Raw genomic sequence first — 19,445 nt, 5'->3', positions numbered from 1 at the left:
CATGATTTCAGATCTGAACCTATTATGTTTTCATGAATATATGTGAGTTCTTAATCCTATGTTGCAAGTCAATAGTCACCTACTATGTGTTATGATCCGGTAACCCCGAAGTGACAATAATCGGGACCACTCCCGGTGATGACTATAGTTTGAGGAGTTCATGTATTCACTAAGTGTTAATGCTTTGGTCCGGTACTCTATTAAAAGGAGGCCTTAATGTCCCTTAGTTTCCAATAGGACCCCGCTGCCATGGGAGGGCAGGACAAAAGATGTCATGCAAGTTCTTTTCCATAAGCACGTATTACTATATTCAGAATACATGCCTACGTTACATTGACGAACTGGAGCTAGTTCTGTGTCACCCTATGTTATAACTATTACATGAGGAATCGCATCCGACATAATTATCCATCACTGATCCAATGCCTACGAGCTTCTCATACATTAATCTTTGCTTAATTACTTTTCCATTGCTACTAATACAATCGCTACAAAACCAATACTGTTACTTTTGCCACCATTACCGCTACTTCCATATTACTTTGCTACTAAATATTTTGCTGCAGATATTAAGTCTTTCAGGTGCGGTTGAATTCACAACTCAACTATTAATACTTGAGAATATTCTTTGGCTCCCCTTGTGTCGAATCAATAAATTTGGGTTGAATACTCTACCCTCGAAAACGGTTGCGATCCCCTATACTTGTGGGTTATCAAGACTATTTTCTGGAGCTGTTGTCGGGGAGCATAGCTCTATTCTTTGAGTCACTTGGGATTTATATTTGTTGATCACTACGAAGAACTTGAAAGATGAAAGAACCAAGATTTTTCCCTCAACTATGAGGGGAGGTAAGGAACTGTCATCTAGCTCTGCACTTGATTCACCTTCTGTTATGAGTAAATTTGGACACCTACTCCTGCTATTGATTCTGATATGTCGCATGTTATTGATGATGCCACTTCTGCTATGCATGATGCTTATGATGAAAATACTTCTATGCTTGATAATACTGGGCCACTAGGTGAATTTCTTGATGAACAACTTTCTAGGGTTAGAGAGAATGAAATTATTGAAACTGATAATATTGATGAAAGTGATGATGAAGATGCTCCCCCTAGATATGAATTGCCTGATGTACCTGAGGGTTATGTTATGGATGAAGAAACTGCTAGAGATTTTTTAGCTTGCAATGATAGATATGATCTTAAGAAACTGTTAGCTAAGCTGAAAGAAAAGTCTTTGAATGCTAGAATGAAATATGACCCTGCTTATGCTACTTCACCTATCTGTATTTCAGATAAGGATTATGATTTCTCCGTCGATCCTGAGTTAATTACTTTGGTTGAATCTGATCTTTTTTATGGCTATGAATCTGAAACTGTTGTGGCACATCTTACTAAATTGAATGATATAGCCACACTGTTCTCTAATCAGGAAAAAATTCGTTACTACTATATCCTTAAGTTATTTCTGTTCTCATTAAAGGGTGATGTTAAAACACGGTTTAATTCTCTTGATCCTGGCTATGTGCGTAGTCCCCAGGATATGATTTATTATTTCTCTGCTAAATATTTCCCCGCTCATAAGAAACAAGCTGCCTTAAGGGAAATATATAATTTTGTGCAAATTGAAGAGGAGAGTCTCCCACAAGCTTGGGGGGGGGGGCTTCTCCGATTACTTAATGCTTTGTGAGGGAGTCCTGGATTAGGGGGTGTCCGGATGGCCGGACTATACCTTCAGCCGGACTCCTGGACTATGAAGATACGAGATTGAAGACTTCGTCCCATGTCCGGAAGGGACTTTCCTTGGCGTGGAAGGCAAGCTTGGCGATACGGACATGTAGATCTCCTACCATTGTAACCGACTTTGTGTATCCCTAACCCTCTCCGGTGTCTATATAAACCGGAGGGTTTTAGTCCGTAGGACAACATACACAACAACAATCATACCATAGGCTAGCTTCTAGGGTTTAGCCTCTCCGATCTTGTGGTAGATCTACTCTTGTACTACCCATATCATCAATATTAATCAAGCAAGATGTAGGGTTTTACCTCCATCGAGAGGGCCCGAACCTGGGTAAAACTTCGTGTCCCTTGCCTCCTGTTACCATCCGGCCTAGATGCACAGTTCGGGACCCCCTACCCAAGATCCGCCGGTTTTGACACCGACATTGGTGCTTTCATTGAGAGTTCCTCTGTGTCGTCACCGTCAGGCTTGATGGCTCCTACGATCATCAATGGCGATGCAGTCCAGGGTGAGACCTTCCTTCCCGGATAAATCTTCGTCTTCGGCGGCTTCGCACTGCGGGCCAATTCACTTGGCCATCTGGAGCAAATCGAAAGCTATGCCCCTGGCCGTCAGGTTAGATTTGAAAACTTAAACTACATGGCTGACATCCGCGGGGACTTGATCTTCGACGGATTCGAGCCACTGCCGAGCGCGCCGCACTGCCACGACGAGCATGATCTAGCTCTGCCGCCAAACAGTGACCTAGAGGCCGCACCCGCATCGGCTTCGACCCTTAATTCGGAGCCAACCGCGCCGATCGAGGATGGGTGGTTGGACGCCGCCTTGGGGACTGCGATTCCAACGGCGATCGAGCCGAACACCAGCCCCGCACTCCGCGAGACTTGTGACTCCAAGGAGTCGGACTCCTCTCCGGACTCTGAACCCTCCGCGCCCCTGCCAATCGAATCCGATTGGGCGCCGATCATGGAGTTTACTGCCGCGGACATCTTTCAGCACTCGCCTTTCGGCGATATTCTGAAGACACTGAAGTCTCTCTCTTTATCGGGAGAGCCCTGGCCGGACTATGGTCAGCAAGGTTGGGATATGGACGATGAAGAAATTCAAAGCCCACCCACCACCCACTTTGTAGCCACTGTCGACGATTTAACCGACATGCTCGACTTCGACTCCGAAGACATCGACGGTATGGACACCGATGATGGAGACGATGAAGAACCAGCGCCTATTGGGCCCTGGAAAGCCACCTTGTCATATGACATATACATGGTGGACACCCCAAAAGAAGGAGATGGCGATGGAACAGCGGAGGATGACCCCTTCAAGAAACAGCCTAAGCGCCGGCGTCAGCGGCGCCGCTCAAAATCCTGCCAAAACAAATACGGTGATTCAAGCACGGGAGATAATAATACTCCAGAGAGTGCCGAAGAAAACCCCCTCCAGCAAGATTCAGCACAGGAGGATGGAGAAACCAGCCCTCTTGAGAGAGCGGCAGACAGAGAGGTCGAGGACGATAATCATATGCCTCCCTCCGAAGACGAGGCAAGCCTCGACGACGACGAATTCGTCGTGCCAGAGGATCCCGTCGAGCAAGAGCGTTTTCAACGCAGGCTTATGGCCACGCCAAGAAGCCTCAAGAAAAAACAGCAACAACTTAAAGCTGATCAAGATTTACTAGTCGACAGGTGGACTGAAGTCCTTGCGGCCGAAGAGCATAAACTCGAACGCCCCTCCAAGAGCTACCCAAAGCGCAGGTTGCTACCCCGATTAGAGGAGGAAGCACTTGATACGGCCGACCGGCCACCTCGTGGCCGCGACAGAGAGGCCTCTCGGTCCTCCACTCAAGCCGCACCCCGTACCAAGGCACGGGAAAATGCGCCAGACCTGCGAGATATGTTGGAGGACAAGGCAAGGCAAACAAGATCGATCTACAGATCGCGTGGGCGCCCCACGACTCGAGACAATAACCGTCATGTCGGACATAAATCCGGTAGGGCCGAACACAGTAGACAAAGCTCATTGGAGCTACGTCGTGATATAGCCCAGAACAGAGGCGCCGCACACCCACTATGCTTCATAGACGAAGTAATGGATCATCAAATCCCCGAGGGTTTCAAACCCGTAAACATCGAATCATATGATGGCATAACAAATCCTGCGGTATGGATCGAGGATTATCTCCTTCATATCCACATGGCCCGCGGCGATGATCTCCACGCCATCAAATACCTCCCACTCAAGCTTAAAGGACCAGCTCGGCATTGGCTTAACAGCTTGCCAGCAGGATCAATCAGTTGTTGGGAGGACCTGGAAGCCACATTCCTTGACAATTTCCAGGGCACTTATGTGCGACCACCAGATGCCGATGACCTAAGCCACGTTATCCAGCAGCCAGAGGAATCGGCCAGGCAATTCTGGACATGGTTCCTAACAAAGAAAAATCAAATAGTCGACTGTCCGGATGCAGAGGCCCTAGCAGCCTTCAAGCACAATATCCGCGACGAGTGGCTTGCCCGGCACCTAGGACAGGAAAAGCCAAAGTCTATGGCAGCACTCACGACACTCATGACCCACTTTTGCGTGGGAGAAGACAGTTGTCTTGCTCGTAGCAACAATATGACCAAGAACCCTGGTAATTCGGATACCAGGGACAGTAGTGGCAGGTCGCGTCGCAACAAGCAGAAGCGCCGCATTAATGGTGACAATGTTGAGGATACAGCAGTTAATGCCGGATTCAGGGGCTCTAAATCCGGTCAGCGGAAAAATCCATTCAAAAGGAATCCCAGGGGCCCGTCCAGTTTGGACCGAATACTCGACCGCTTGTGCCAGATACATGGCACCCCCGAAAAGTTGGCCAACCACACCAACAGGGATTGTTGGGTGTTCAAGCAGGCAGGCAAGTTAAATGCCGAAAACAAAGACACGGGGCTACACAGCGATGACGACGAAGAGCCCCGGCCGCCGAACAACAGTGGACAGAAGGGTTTTCCCCCACAAGTGCGGACGGTGAACGTGATATACGCAACCCACGTCCCCAAGAGGGAGCGGAAGCGCGCGTTAAGGGACGTATACGCGGTAGAGCCAGTCGCCCCAAAGTTCAACCCATGGTCCTCCTGCCCGATCACCTTTGATGGAAGGGACCACCCCACTAGCACCCGTCATGGCAGATTCGCTGCATTGTTTCTAGACCCAATTATTGACGGATTTCATCTCACTAGAGTCCTTATGGACGGCGGCAGCAGCCTGAACCTGCTTTACCAGGATACAATGCGGAAATGGGCATAGATCCCTTGAGGATTAAGCCCACAAAAACGACCTTTAAAGGCGTAATACCAGGTGTAGAGGCCAACTGTACATGCTCAGTCACACTTGAAGTGGTCTTTGAATCTCCGGATAATTTCCGAAGCGAGGAGTTAATCTTCGACATAGTCCCATTCCGCAGTGGCTATCACGCACTGCTCGGGCGAACCGCATTCGCCAAGTTCAATGCGGTACCGCACTACGCATACCTTAAGCTCAAAATGCCAGGTCCTCGAGGAGTAATTACGGTCAATGGAAACACCGAACGCTCCCTCCGAACAGAGGAGCACACGGCGGCCCTTGCAGCGGAAGTACAAAGCAGCCTCTCCAAGCAATTCTCCAGTCCGGCCATTAAACGACCGGACACAGTCAAGCGCGCCCGGAGTAACCTACAACAAGACCACCTAGCACGATCCGAGCAGGCGTAGCAATGCGGCCCCAACCCCAGCCCTCGCAAAAAGGCGACGCCAGTGCTTCGCATACATAACTACGCTCTAGAAATACCATGGGTACAGGGGAGGGGCACCATCACAGCACGCCCGAAACACGGCTTAACCCGCACCAGGGGCTACCGATTTTTTAATTTTCTCTTACTTTCAGGACTCCATTCCTCGGAAGGCCAGTTCGACAGTTCAATTGCCGCACAAACGATGCAAGAACCAAGGAAGCAGACAAGCCACACCGCATTACGGAACTCCCAGGTGGTCTCTATCACGAGTAGTATACCTGTTTCGCATACCATTCTGTAGCCTGCCCCTGGAACGGACATGTTAAATAGTCCAACATTTTGCTTGTCGCATTATTTGTATCGTTCTGCTTTGATCGCAGCCCTTTTTAATAAACAGTGCATTATTTATATCGGCTAAGGTAGCACTAGGAGAACCACTGCGATTGTGCCCCAGTTGAGCTGGGTTGAGCACCTCAGTGGAGAAAGCTAAAACTGACTGTCATGATGAAGCGAGAGCTGGTCGCTGTTCGAGAGGTTTTTCGAGTCCCTAAAGACTTATGCCGCTTAGAGCGAGGAGCCAGCTCTATCCGGCCAAGGCGTGGATAGCGCCCCGAACTCATTCTTCCGAATACCAGGGGCTTCGCCGAAATTTAAAATTATAGAATTCTATGGCTAAGTGAGAGTGTTCACGCATTATAGTCCGATTGCCTTGTTTGTTGGACTGAGAGCCTCCCTCGAAGGACCCAAACATGGGGAAAAGAGCGCTCAGGTTTATCCCCGAACACCCCAGCACTAGTGGCACGGGTGCAGAAGCCGACGACTTGCCATCTCTCAGAATTGATAAACAGCCGCACAGAAGGTAAGATTTTAAATTCCAACAGCATTGCTTAGCGCATATGAACAAGTTTTCAGCGCACAGGACAAAACGAGCAAGTTTCACTCAAAAATTACATCCCTAGAACATTCATCCGCCACAAGACAGGCACCCTTCAGAACATCCTTATAATAATTATCGGGCTTGCGATGCTCTTTCCCCGGCAGTGGCCCGTCCTTCACAAGCTTCTCAGCATCCAGCTTGCCCCAGTGCACCTTAGCACGGGCAAGGGCCCTACGGGCACCTTCAATGCAGATGGAGCGCTTGATGACTTCGAGCCTTGGACAGGCCTCCACCAGCCGCCGCACCAGCCCGAAATAGCTCCCAGGCAGAGCCTCTCCAGGCCACAGCCAAACTATGAGGCCCTTCATGGCCTATTCGGCCGCCTTGTGGAGCTCGACCAGTTGCTTCATCTGGTCGCTCAGGGGCACGGGGTGTCCGGCCTCAGCATACTGAGACCAGAACACCTTCTCTGTCGAGCTGCCCTCCTCGGCTCGATAGAATGCGGCGGCATCGGACACACTCCGGGGAAGATCTGCGAATGCTCCTGGAGAGCTCCGGATTCGGGTAAGTAACAAGTAACTCACGTTTATGTGTTTGCTTTGCATAAAGAATGCCTTACCCGCCTCTATCTTCTTCACCTCATCCAACTCCTAGAGGGTCTTCTGGGATTCGGCCTTGGCAGACTTGGCACTTTCAATAGCCACCGCGAGCTCGGATGCTCGCGTCTTTGAGTCAAGCTCCAAACTCTCATGTTTTCCATGAGAGCCTGGAGCTCTTGCCGCACCTTGGCAACCTCGGCCTCATACTTCTCCCGCTCGGTGCGCTTCGTGGCCGCCTTTCTCGGCCTCGACCAGCGCTTGCTTAAGGGTCGCCACCTCAGACGTGGCCCCTACAATAGCCACGATGATCCTGTCATTTTTTGCAATTGCACCTTTTTTATATATATTTAAAACAAGGTATTTCTTACCTTCCTTCTCCTCGAGCTGCTTCTTGGTATGCCCGAGCTCTCGCTCGGACTGCTCGAGGTTCTGCTTTAGCGTGTCCACTTCTGCAGTCAGTACGGCGGACACCAGCAGAGAAGCCTGCACACGCATATTGACTCCTTTTTGTTAGACTCCTGCGAATTTCATTTTGATCCTCTATTCGGCTTTTCTTCCCGAACGCCAAACAGAGCATCAGGGGCCACTGTCTATGCGGTAATATTATTTACACATTTTTTACTTACCTGAAAGCCTGTTAAAAGGCTAGTACAAGCTTCGGTCAGTCCACTCTTGGCGGACTGAACCTTCTGGACCACCGCACTCATAATGGTGCGGTGCCCCTCGTCGATGGAGGCGCCTTTGGGCACATCCAACAGATTGTCCAGTGCCTCCGATTGGACGGGGGTCCCCGGCACGGTGGGCTTTCTCCTCTAGGAAGGAGGTCGCCCGCCGAACTCTGGAACCTTTGAAGGTTCCGGAGCGGTGTCCGGCCTAGGGCCGGACTTGGATCCCTGGGGGGTTCTGTCCCCTTCACTCCTGGGGTCCAGGAGGTCGCCTTGCGGGGCCTCCAGGACCACCTCCTCCCGGATTGGAACCTGTTGGGACAACACTTCGGTGTCGTCCATAGGGCGGGGGGAGGAAGCCGTCGGAAGCGAATTCACATCCGACGAGTCCAGTGACCCACTCGACGACGCGTCGAGCCGGTCTTTGGGTGGGCTACATAAACATATTCGACATAAGGGAAAGCTGTGCAACAATGGAATACTATGAATTACTCGGGTATCCGGATACTTACGATTTAGCTAGGGGCTTGGCCCTGGGCGGCCACTCCTCTCCGCCGTCGTCGGCGTCGATGGAGTAGTTCAGAGGAAGGGTTTTCCCCTTCTTGGACCCTTTGGCCTCCCCAGCTGGGGCGGCCTTCCTTTGCTTCCCTTCCCCCGCTGGAGGGGGAGGGGTCTCTTCTTCCTCCTCCTCGTCTTCATGGGAGGAGTGCGTCTTGGAGTCGTCGGATGAGGGATCCGACACCTCCAGGCGTCGGGCACTCTTTCGAGTGCCCGTGGCCCTCTTCTTGGCCTTCTTCTCCGGCACCACATGGGGTGCCGGAACCAGCAGCTTCGCCAAACGAGCATCCGCTGGGCCTTCGGGCAAAGGAGTCGGACAGTTGATCTCTCCGGACGTCTCCTGCCAATCCTGTCAAAGGTAAGGGAGCTTAGATCCCGCATGGAGTCAAACTATGAAAAACGGATACCCTGTAAAAGGAAAAAACAGCTTACCGCATGACCGTGACGCTGCGTACTGAATCCGCGGTCCTCGGTAGCGGATGCGAGGGCCTCGGCGCCCTTGAAAAGCACCTTCCAGGCATCTTCGTACGTCGTGTCGAAGAGCCTGCTCAGAGTTCGGTGTCGCGCTGGGTCGAACTCCCATAGGTTGAAAGCCCATTGTTGACACAGGAGGATCAGGCGGATGAGCATAACCTGGACTACGTTGACAAGTTTGAGCTTCTTGTCCACCAGGGTTTGGACGCATGTTTGGAGTCCGGTTAGCTCTCCTTTTTTACCCCACGACATGCCCGTCTCCTTCCAGGAGGTGAGCCGCGTAGCGGGTCCGGATCGAAACTCGGGGGCTGCGACCCATTCGAGATCGTGCGGCTCGGTGATGTAAAACCACCCCGATTGCCACCCCTTCAGGGTCACCACAAAGGAGCCCTCGAGCCATAAGACGTTGGGCATATTGCCCACCATGGCGCCTCCGCACTCCGCCTGGTTGCGGCGCACCACCTTTGGCTTGACATTGAAAGTCTTGAGCCATAGGCCGAAATGGGGGCGGATGCGGAGGAAAGCCTTGCACACGACGATAAATGCCGAGATGTTGAGGACAAAGTTCGGGGCCAGATCATGGAAATCCAGGCCATAGTAGAACATGAGCCCCCGAACAAATGGGTGAAGAGGGAAGCCCAGTCCACAGAGGAAATGGGGGAGGAACACCACACTCTCATGGGGCCTAGGGGTGGGGATGAGCTGCCCCTTTTAGGGAAGCCGGTACGCGATGTCGTTAGACAAGTATCCGGCCTTCCTTAGTTTTTTGATGTGTCCCTCTGTGACGGAGGAGACCATCCACTTGCCTCCCGCTCCGGACATGGCTGGAGAAGGTTGAGGTGGGGAGTGCGGACTTGGATGCTTGAGCTCGAGTGTGCGAGAATGGATAAGAAAGGGAGGAAGAAGGCGTAGGTGAAAAGGTGGATCCTTATCCCCTTATATGGGTGGACGCAACTACGTGTCCCCACCAGCCTGGTAAAACTCGCTTATCTCCAAGCGTCGTAATCAATGGCGCGGTTGGGTTACCCACGCCCGTATTGATGAGAATCCCGGAATAAGGGGACATGATCTCTTCTTTAACAAGACGTGCCAAGGAAACCGCCTCGCATGACGCGCTGAGGTGGGATAATAAAACGACTCGGATAAAGGCTTGGCCGTGGTGTGTCACACTACGGAATACGTCAGCAGATTAGATTTGTGTAAATGTTATTCTCTCTATGGAAATATGTGGAAACTTATTTTGCAGAGCCGGACACTATCTTTGTGTTCAAAATCTTCTATGAAGTACTTGGAGGAGGAACCCGCCTTGCAATGCCGAAGACAATCTGCGCGCCGGACGCGTCGTCATTGAAGCCTGGTTCAGGGGCTACTGAGGGAGTCCTGGATTAGGGGGTGTCCGTATGGCCGGACTATACCTTCAGCCGGACTCCTGGACTATGAAGATACGAGATTGAAGACTTCGTCCCGTGTCCGGAAGGGACTTTCCTTGGCATGGAAGGCAAGCTTGGCGATACGGATATGTAGATGTCCTACCATTGTAACCGACTTTGTGTAACCCTAACCCTCTCCGGTGTCTATATAAACCGGAGGGTTTTAGTCCGTAGGACAACATACACAACAACAATCATACCATAGGCTAGCTTCTAGGGTTTAGCCTCTCCGATCTCGTGGTAGATCTACTCTTGTACTACCCACATCATCAATATTAATCAAGCAGGACGTAGGGTTTTACCTCCATCGAGAGGGCCCGAACCTGGGTAAAACTTCGTGTCCCTTGCCTCCTGTTACCATCCGGCCTAGACGCATAGTTCGGGGCCCACTACCCGAGATCCGCCGGTTTTGACACCGACACTTTGCCTGATCATCTTCTCAAGAAAAATGAAATACTTGATATCTTTTATAATGGACTAACCGATACTTCCAGAGACCACCTGGATAGTTCTGCTGGTTGTGTTTTCAGGGAAAGAATTGTTGATCAAGTTGAATTTCTATTGAATAATATGTTGAGTAATGAAAATGATTGGACACTTCCTGAACCAACTCCTATGCCAACTCCGAAGAAAAGGGGTATTCTATTTCTCGGTCCTGAAGATATGCAAGAGGCAAAGAAATCTATGAAAGAAAAGGGTATTAAAGCTGAAGATGTTAAGAATTTACCATCTATTGAAGAAATACATGGTCTTGATAACCAGACACATGTAGTAAAGGTAAATTCTCTCTATAGATTTGATGAAAGTGATATTCCTCGTAATAAGTCTGCTAGCCAATGCTTGGATGAGTTTGATAATTTTATTGTTAAACAAGAAAACTTCAATGCTTATGGTGGTAGACAATTGAAACATAATGCTTCTATGATTGAACACTTGAGTGATTATATGTCTAGAGTTAAAGGTGAGCTTAAACTTATTAGTAAACATGCTTCTATGGTTACCACTCAAGTAGAACAAGTACATAAAACTCATAATGATTTGCTCAATGAATTACATAATAAGAAAAATGAAAATATTGTTAGAGTTGTGACTAGAGGGGGTAAAATGACTCAGGAACCTTTGTATCCTGAGGGCCACCCTAAGAGAATTGAGCAAGATTCTCAAAGGACTAATGTTGATGCACCTAGTTCTTCTAAGAAGAAGAAAAGTAAAAATGATAGGACTTTGCATGCTTCTAGTGAACCTATTGCTGAGACACCTGAGAATCCTAATGATATTTCTATTTATGATGCTGAAACACAATCTCGTAATGAACATGAACCTAGTGATAATATTAATGATGATGTTCATGTTGATGCTCAACCTAGCAATAACAATGATGTAGAGATTGAACCTGTTGTTGATCTTGATAACCCACAATCAAAGAATCAACGTTATGATAAGAGAGACTTTGTTGCTAGGAAGCACGGTAAAGAAAGATAACCATGGGTTCAAAAACCCATGCCTTTTCCTCCTAAACCATCCAAGAAAAAGGATGATGAGGATTTTGAGTGCTTTGCTGAAATGATTAGACCTATCTTTCTGCGTATGCGTTTGACTGATATGCTTAAAATGAATCCTTATGCTGAGTATATGAAAGATATTGTTACAAATAAAAGAAAGATGCCGGAAGCTAAAATTTCCACCATGCTTGCTAATTATACTTTTAAGGGTGGAATACCAAAGAAATTAGGAGATCCAGGAGTACCAACTATACCATGCTCCATTAAAAGAAACTATGTTAAAACTATTTTATATGATCTTGGAGCCGGTGTTAGTGTTATGCCTCTCTCTTTATATCGTAGACTTGATTTGAATAAGTTGACACCTACTGAAATATCTTTGCAAATGGCTGATAAATCAACTACTATACATGTCGGTATTTGTGAGAATGTGCTTGTTGTGGTTGCAAACGTTACTATTTTAACGGACTTTGTTATTCTTGATATTCCCGAGGACGATAGTATGTTGATTATCCTTGGTAGACCCTTTTTGAATACTGCGGGAGCTATTATTGATTGCAACAAAGGCAATGTCACTTTTCATGTTAATGGTAATGAGCATATGGTACACTTTCCAAGGAAACAACCTCAAGTCCACAGTATTAATTCTATTGGAAAAACTTCAACGATTATTATTGGAGGTTTTGAATTTCCTCTTCCTACTGTCAAGAAGAAATACGATATTCTTATTGTTGGGGATGTGCATATCCCCATTGAGGTAACCTAGTGTTATTCGAAAATTCTCCGGCTTCATGTTATTCGAAAAGAGTTTGTTAACAAGACTTGATCAACCTTGTTAGTGGATTCCTTTTGATGAGGATGAGATGGATGAAGTTAGAAAGAACAACTCTCTGTACCCTCCTTTTACTTTCTGTTATTTAGATTAAATAAAGCAAAAGTAGTATTTTCTGTTTGTTTTCTGAATTATCCTTGCAATAAAAAAATATCCCAAAAATAAAAGTTCTCCAAATGTCCTGAAAATTTTATATGATTTTTTGTAGAATATTTAATAATTATTGGCACTAAGAACACACTTGGGGGCACTCCACGTGGCCACGACGGTCCAAGGCGCGCCCACCCCCCAAGGGCGCGCCCCCTGCCTCGTGGTCCCCACGTGGCCCCCTCCACTTATTCTTGCACCCACACACTCCGTCTTCCTCCAGAAAAAAATCATCCACCAGCTCAAACCGGAGTTCTAGCTCATCTTGTTGCCATTTTCGATCTCCTTGCTCAAAGTCCATTCACAAAACTGCTTTGGGGGATTGTTCTTTGGTATGTGACTCCTCCAATGGTCCAATTAGTTTTTGTTCTAGTACTTTATTTGTTGCAAATTTTTGCTGCTTAGGTGACCCTGTTCTTGAGCTTGCATGTCAAATTTATGTGGTCAAAAGTAGTTTTAATGCATGATATGGCCTCTAGGCACTTGTGGGAGTAGTTGCTATCAATCTTGTTGAGTTTGGTTCACTTTTATTTTGAGTCACTAAAAATTTCAGAAAATTTTTAAAGGAAGATATTTGTTTAGGAAAATGTACCAAGGTGGTCCCTCAAGGAACCAAGGCCCAAGGCTCGCGATACGTGAGCCGGACAATGAACTACCAAGGGAAGCTCAAGTGCGGCCTTGTGAATGGCCGTCAGAGGAGTTCATGGTCCAGGCAGGCATCAAAGATAAATTTGACGCGTATGTGCGTAACGCTGATCTTGAGAGCTTCATGTCAGATAAGTGCCGACAATACCTCTATCTAACTGATTCATTTGTGAGAAGGTTTATAGTTACATCCCCATGCAATTCTCACGCTGTTTCATTTGATCTTTATGATAAATCATATACCATGGACCTAGAAGATTTTAATACTGCTTGTAAACTCCCGCACTGGGGCAATGTTAGTGAACCTCGCAAATCTGAATATAAAGACTTTCTTGCTAGTATTACTGTGGAGGAATCTAGGGAAATCACACAAGCTACCATAGGGAGCATTCATTTCCCTTCCATATAGTATTTTGCTCTCTTCATTGGTAGATGCATTAACGGGAAAGATGAGGTTTGTCACATGTACGTTCCAGATCTTAGTGTCCTCAAGAGTGTGGTATTGGGTGATAAACAATATAACTTGGGGGCTATTGTTGCACGTAGGTTGCATCACAACAGTATAACTGGAGATTTGTTTGGTGTAATTTATGCAACTCGTGTAGCTAACTATCTTGATATACCCATACATGGAAAAGATATTGAGTTGCCTCCTGCTTATCTAGATTATGAGGCTATGGTTCACCACCAGTTTCTTGAGAGGAACGGTCAGTTCCTCCAGTACCGACTAATCTTTGACAGACGATGCACCGTGCATGTTGATCTCCTAGCTCCTACTTTCTTTGACTTTTAGGAAAAAGGAGATATGTTATAAACAGGGAGGAGGCGAACGAGTATGAGAGGAGGATGGAGGCAGCTAGTCAGGCAGTAGCTGTTGCATCTCAGTACGACCCCAGTTACAACTTTGGATATCCACAAGGCCAGCCATGGCCCTAGACCAACTTAGCCAAAAACCTAAGCTTGGGGGAGTACGTATTTCTCACCGACATTACATTCATGTTCACACACTCGTTCCAGTTGTCGATGCTCATACTTTTTCATTGTACTATCCATGCTAGTTTAATTTCTTTTTAAGCTTTCTTCTTGTGTGTTTGAGAAACCTTAAGAAAAACCAAAAAAATTTAGTTGTAGCTTTTATCTAGTTTACTTTCCATGCTTGTAGTAGTAGTAATTAAAAAGAAAACCCCAAAAAAATTCTCGTTCTTATTTTGCTTGTTGGGAGCTTTCCCGTGTAAATAGTTTTGTTTCTTTTCTTAGGTGGTCTAGAGGAGAAGACCATGATGAAAATGTTGAGTGGCTCTCATATGCATTATTATTGATCTAACCAAGAGCCCATATTACCTTGTCTTCTCCCTTGTATTAAATGCTTGCAGATTCCAGCTTAGTCCAATGCACGTGCACAATTATTATTATCCACACTGTTCGGTCGTGCAAGTGAAAGGCAATAATGACGATATATGATGAACTAATTGAGATGAGAAAAGCTGGTATGAACTCGACCTATCTTGTTTTTGTAAATATGATTAGGTCATCATTCCTGATTCAGCCTATTATGAATGAAACATGTTTGCAAAGACAATTAGAGATTATAGTTGATCATGCCATGCTTAATTAGCTAGGAGTTTATAATGGTTTACCTTGCGTGCCAAAATGCTATTAAAATGGTTGTGATGTGGTATGATAGGGTGGTATCCTCCTTTGAACGATTCGAGTGGCTTGACTTGGCACATGTTCACGCATGTAGTTGAAACAAAATCAACATAGCCTCCACGATATTTATGTTCATGGTGAATTATATCCTACTCGTGCTTGCATTCAGTGTTGATTAATTTTAATGCATGTTCATGACTGTTGTTGCTCTCTAGCAGGTCGCTTCCCAGTCTCTTTCTAGCCTTCACTTGTACTAAGCGGGAATACTGCTTGTGCATCCACTTCCATAAACCCCAAAAGTTATTCCATATGAGTCCACCATACCTTCCTATATGCGGTATCTACCTGCCGTTCCAAGTAAATTTGTATGTGCCAAACTCTAAACTGTCGGCGTTCTGGGAATGGGGGTCCCTAGACTTGCCTGCCTACGTCCTACGGTGTGGCTCTGCGAGCGGGCCCGTACGGCCCATCTTCACTAACAAGCTTTCAAGACCCTCGTGAGGGGCCAAGCCTCGCGATGTGGACAACACAAGACCTCCTCAGGAGCGGCCTCACAAGACCTCCTCAGGAGCAGCCTCACCAGGATGGCTCGTGAGGGGTGGAGAGCTCAAGGCAAGGCAAACCTCACGAGGTTCCAATGACATGAGCCATGACGGTCGAGATCAGGTGGACGCCAGCGCGCACAGTGTCCTTGTTTCCTCTTTGGTGCCAAGGGAGCAAGCGCAGGCACGGAGTACCGAGGCATCAAGCAAAGGTTTCCATATCAGTGCAACGAGACCAAGACTAGCAGGACGGCAAGACGGAGGTCACCATGGAGCCCAAGACGGCGTCACCACCAGAGCTTTGGGCAGGCGACAACTGCTTTTGTCAGGGTAAGCTGTACTAGTTGTCCCCTTTCGGATTGGCTGTTGTTGGCTCCGTTCCCGCTCAATATTTGGGGAGAGGACCAGGGCCTCTATAAATAGGATTAGCCACCACATTAGGAGCGGGATCCAGATAGGCTAGAACTCACTCAGCTCATCATTTCACCCACCAAGCACAAGAACACCTCGCCTCAGGAGGCTGTTCTTCCCCTTGTACTGTTCATCCTCAGCCCAAGAGGCAATCCACCACTACCACATTGGAGTATGGTATTACACCACAACGGTGGCCCGAACCAGTATAAATCTTGTGTCCTTTGCGTTGTGAGTTCGTCGAGTTAGCCCGAGAGATCTTAGCGAAGCTAGGACGCGGATAGGTAGAGGGAGATCTTCACGCGCACCCCAGTGTTCGAACCTTGAGGGTTTTGCCGAAACCCGTGATCCAACATTTGGCGCGCCAGGTAGGGGGTGCGTCGAAGTTTTCCTTCCGTCGATCTGTGCTCCGCCGCCACCTCACTTTGCCCTCATGGCAGGCGTCTCGCTCCCTGCTCCGACGACCGGTGCCGCCGGTGGGACCAGGGGGCTCCTAGCCTTGGCCCCCGCTCTACGACAGGTGCACTGGCCGCCCAAGTTCAAGCCGGAGATGCCGCCGCGCTATGACGGCACAGCGGACCCGACGGCTTTCCTGCTGGTGTAAGGCCGTCCTTAAGGCCGGTGGCGACGACAAGGTCATGGCCAACTCGCTTCCCATGACTCTCACTGGCGTACTGCGCGCCTGGCTGCTCAACCTCCTCGGATCCACGGTGGCATCTTGGGAGGAGTTGCGCGGGCTCTTTGCCGCATGCTACGCAACGCCGGCGCACCACATGGTTGCGGCCCTCCTCGGTAGCTCGCAAGCACCACCCTCAGATCGTCATGTCAAGCCATTCTTTCGCTAGGTCGGCGCTTCTTCCAAGCGCCCCGGGGCTCCGCCGGGCTGGGCCGCGCCCGAGGCCAACCTCACCTTAGACTCAGGGGATCATCCGGCCTCCACCATCGGCTCGGGTGCACTCCCAATGCTTTGCACGCCCACCATTTGCCACATGTCCATCACCAAGACGCTCATCGACGGCAGCGCCGGCCTCAACATGCTCTCCGTCGAGGCCTTCAGCCTTCTTCATGTACCGCTCGAGCGGCTCCGCCCTAGCAAGCCTTTCTTAAGGGTTGGTGGAGGATCCGCCCGCGCCCTGGGGAAGATCCGCCTCCCCGTGACCTTCGGCACGCACGACAACTACCGCACCGAGCTCATCGACTTCGACATCGCCCACACCGGCCTCCCATACAACGCCATCCTCGGGTACCCGGCTCTAGCCCAGTTCATGGCAGCACCCCATCCGGCTTACAACCTCATGAAGATGTCGGGGAGCAAGGGTGTGCTCACCATCAAGGGGGGCGCCAAGAAAGCCTTGATGATGCTCAAGCTCGCCCTCATGACCACCGCAACAGCGCAGCCTTCCGACTCGGACACCTCCAAGGCCAAGGGAGCCGCACCAACCAAGAAGAAGTAGTTTTTCACTCAAGACAAGGCAGAAACCAAGTGAGTGCCAGTCAAGGAGGACGGGTCCTCAGGGGAAACTTTACCATAGGCGCCAACCTCGAGCCTGGTCGGGAGGAAGCGTGGGTGAAGTTCTTGCGTGCAAACAAGTAAGTGTTCGCTTGGGAGCCCGGTCAGCTGGTGGGGGTCCCAAGAGAGGTGATAGAGCACCACCTGAAGGCGTGCCCCAACGTACGCCCCGTGAAGCAGAAGGCGAGGCGGCAGTCCACGGAGAAGCAAGCTTTCATCGTCTAGGAAACGCGCAAGCTAGAGGCTGCGGGTGTCATTTGCGAGGTTCGGTACCCCGAGTGGCTGGCAAACCCCGTCGTCGTCCCCAAGAAAGGCGGGAAGGAGCGGATGTGCGTCGACTTCACCAACCTCAACAAGGCCTGCCCCAAGATCCGTTCCCTCTTCCACGCATCGACCAGATCGTCGACTCCACTGTCGAGTGTGACTTGCTGTGCTTCATGGACGCGTTCTCAGGATATCACCAGATCAAGATGGCGGTAGAAGATGTGGAGAAGACGGCCGTCCTAACCCCGTGTGAGGTGTACTGCTACGCTTGCATGCCTTTCGGACTGCGCAACGCAGGCGCTACCTTCCAGCGGCTCATGCACATCACCTTGGGTCGGCAGCTCAGGAGGAACGTTGAAGCCTACGTCGACGACATCGTGGTGAAGTCCCAGGAGGCGTGGACCTTGATCCAAGACCTGGAGGAAACCTTTCAAAGCCTCTGCCAGGTGGACTTGCGGCTCAACCCGGAGAAGTGCGTGTTTGGCATCCCTTCCGGCAAGCTGCTGGGTTTCCTTGTGTCCCACAGGGGGATCGAGGCCAACCCAAAGAAGGTCAAGGCCATTGAAGACATGAGTCCACCGCAAACTCTCAAGGAAATGCAGAAGCTTGCTGGATGGGTGACTGTGTTGGGACGCTTTATTTCCAAGACAGGAGAGCGAGCCCTACCCTTCTTCAAGCTGATGAAGAAGAAAGGCCCATTCGAGTGGACCCCGGAGGCCGACTGAGCATTTCAAGACCTCAAGAGATACCTGACTAGCCCTCTAGTGATGGTGGCGCCGCGACCTCTCAAGCCCCTGGTACTCTATCTTGCCGCCACTCCCTACTCCGCCAGCGTGGCTCTAGTGGCGGTTCGGGAAGAACACCAAGCCAAGGGCGCATCGCAACGAGCTACACCCCCAGCAGGGACGATGCAAGACCAGAAGGGCGCCACAAGGGCCGCCGCAGCAACAGCAGAAGAGCAAGCTCAGCAGGAAGACACTCCCGAACCCGCAAAGGCCTCGATAAGCGATCAAGCGTTGGGGGCTCCACCACCTCAGGAGGCACCCCGACTCTTGGAAGATGCAAGCCTCATCAGCATGCCTACCCTCGTCAAGCACCCGGTATACTTCGTCATCACGGTGTTGCGGGACGCAAGGGCACGATATCCCATGCCTCATAAGCTATTACTCGCGCTCTTAGTGGCTTCGCGTAAGTTGTGGCACTACTTCCAGGGCCGCCCCATCAAAGTCATCTCGGCCTACCCACTGGAGAGGGTGCTTAGGAGCCCCTACTCTACTGGAATGGTTGCTGAGTGGAACATCGAGTTGCAAGCATTCCAGTTGGAGTTCAGCACTACCAGGGTCATCAAGGGAGCCGCACTCGCTGATTTCGTGGCAGAATGGACAGACGCCCCGGCGCTTGAAGTAGGAGAATATCGGTCCCTCTCACCGGGAAGTATGGCGCCTGACGGCTGGGTCATGTATTTCGATGGTGCCTTCGCACACCAAGGTGCGGGGGCTGGAGCGGTGCCCATCTCACCCACTCAGGACAAGCTCTACTACGTCGTGCATCTCTGCTTTCAGCAGGGCGAGAGGGTCTCCAACAACATCGCAGAATACGAAGGCCTCGTAGCTGGCCTGAAAGCTGCGGCAGCTCTCGGGGTGAAGTGCCTCACCGTTAGGGGTGACTCACAGCTCCTCGTCAACTTCTCCAACAAGGTGTACGAGCCGAAGGACGAGCACATGGACGCATACCTCGCGGAGGTGCGCAAGATGGAGAAGCAATTCCTGGGCCTAGAGTTGCAGCACGTGCCCCGTGGCACCAACAAGGAAGCTGACGACATTGCCAGGAGAGCATCCAAGCTA

This window comes from Triticum aestivum, chromosome 7A, assembly GCF_018294505.1.
Source record: "Triticum aestivum cultivar Chinese Spring chromosome 7A, IWGSC CS RefSeq v2.1, whole genome shotgun sequence".
In the NCBI taxonomy this organism is placed as follows: Eukaryota; Viridiplantae; Streptophyta; class Magnoliopsida; order Poales; family Poaceae; genus Triticum; species Triticum aestivum.
Note: the sequence above shows the minus strand (reverse complement) of the source record.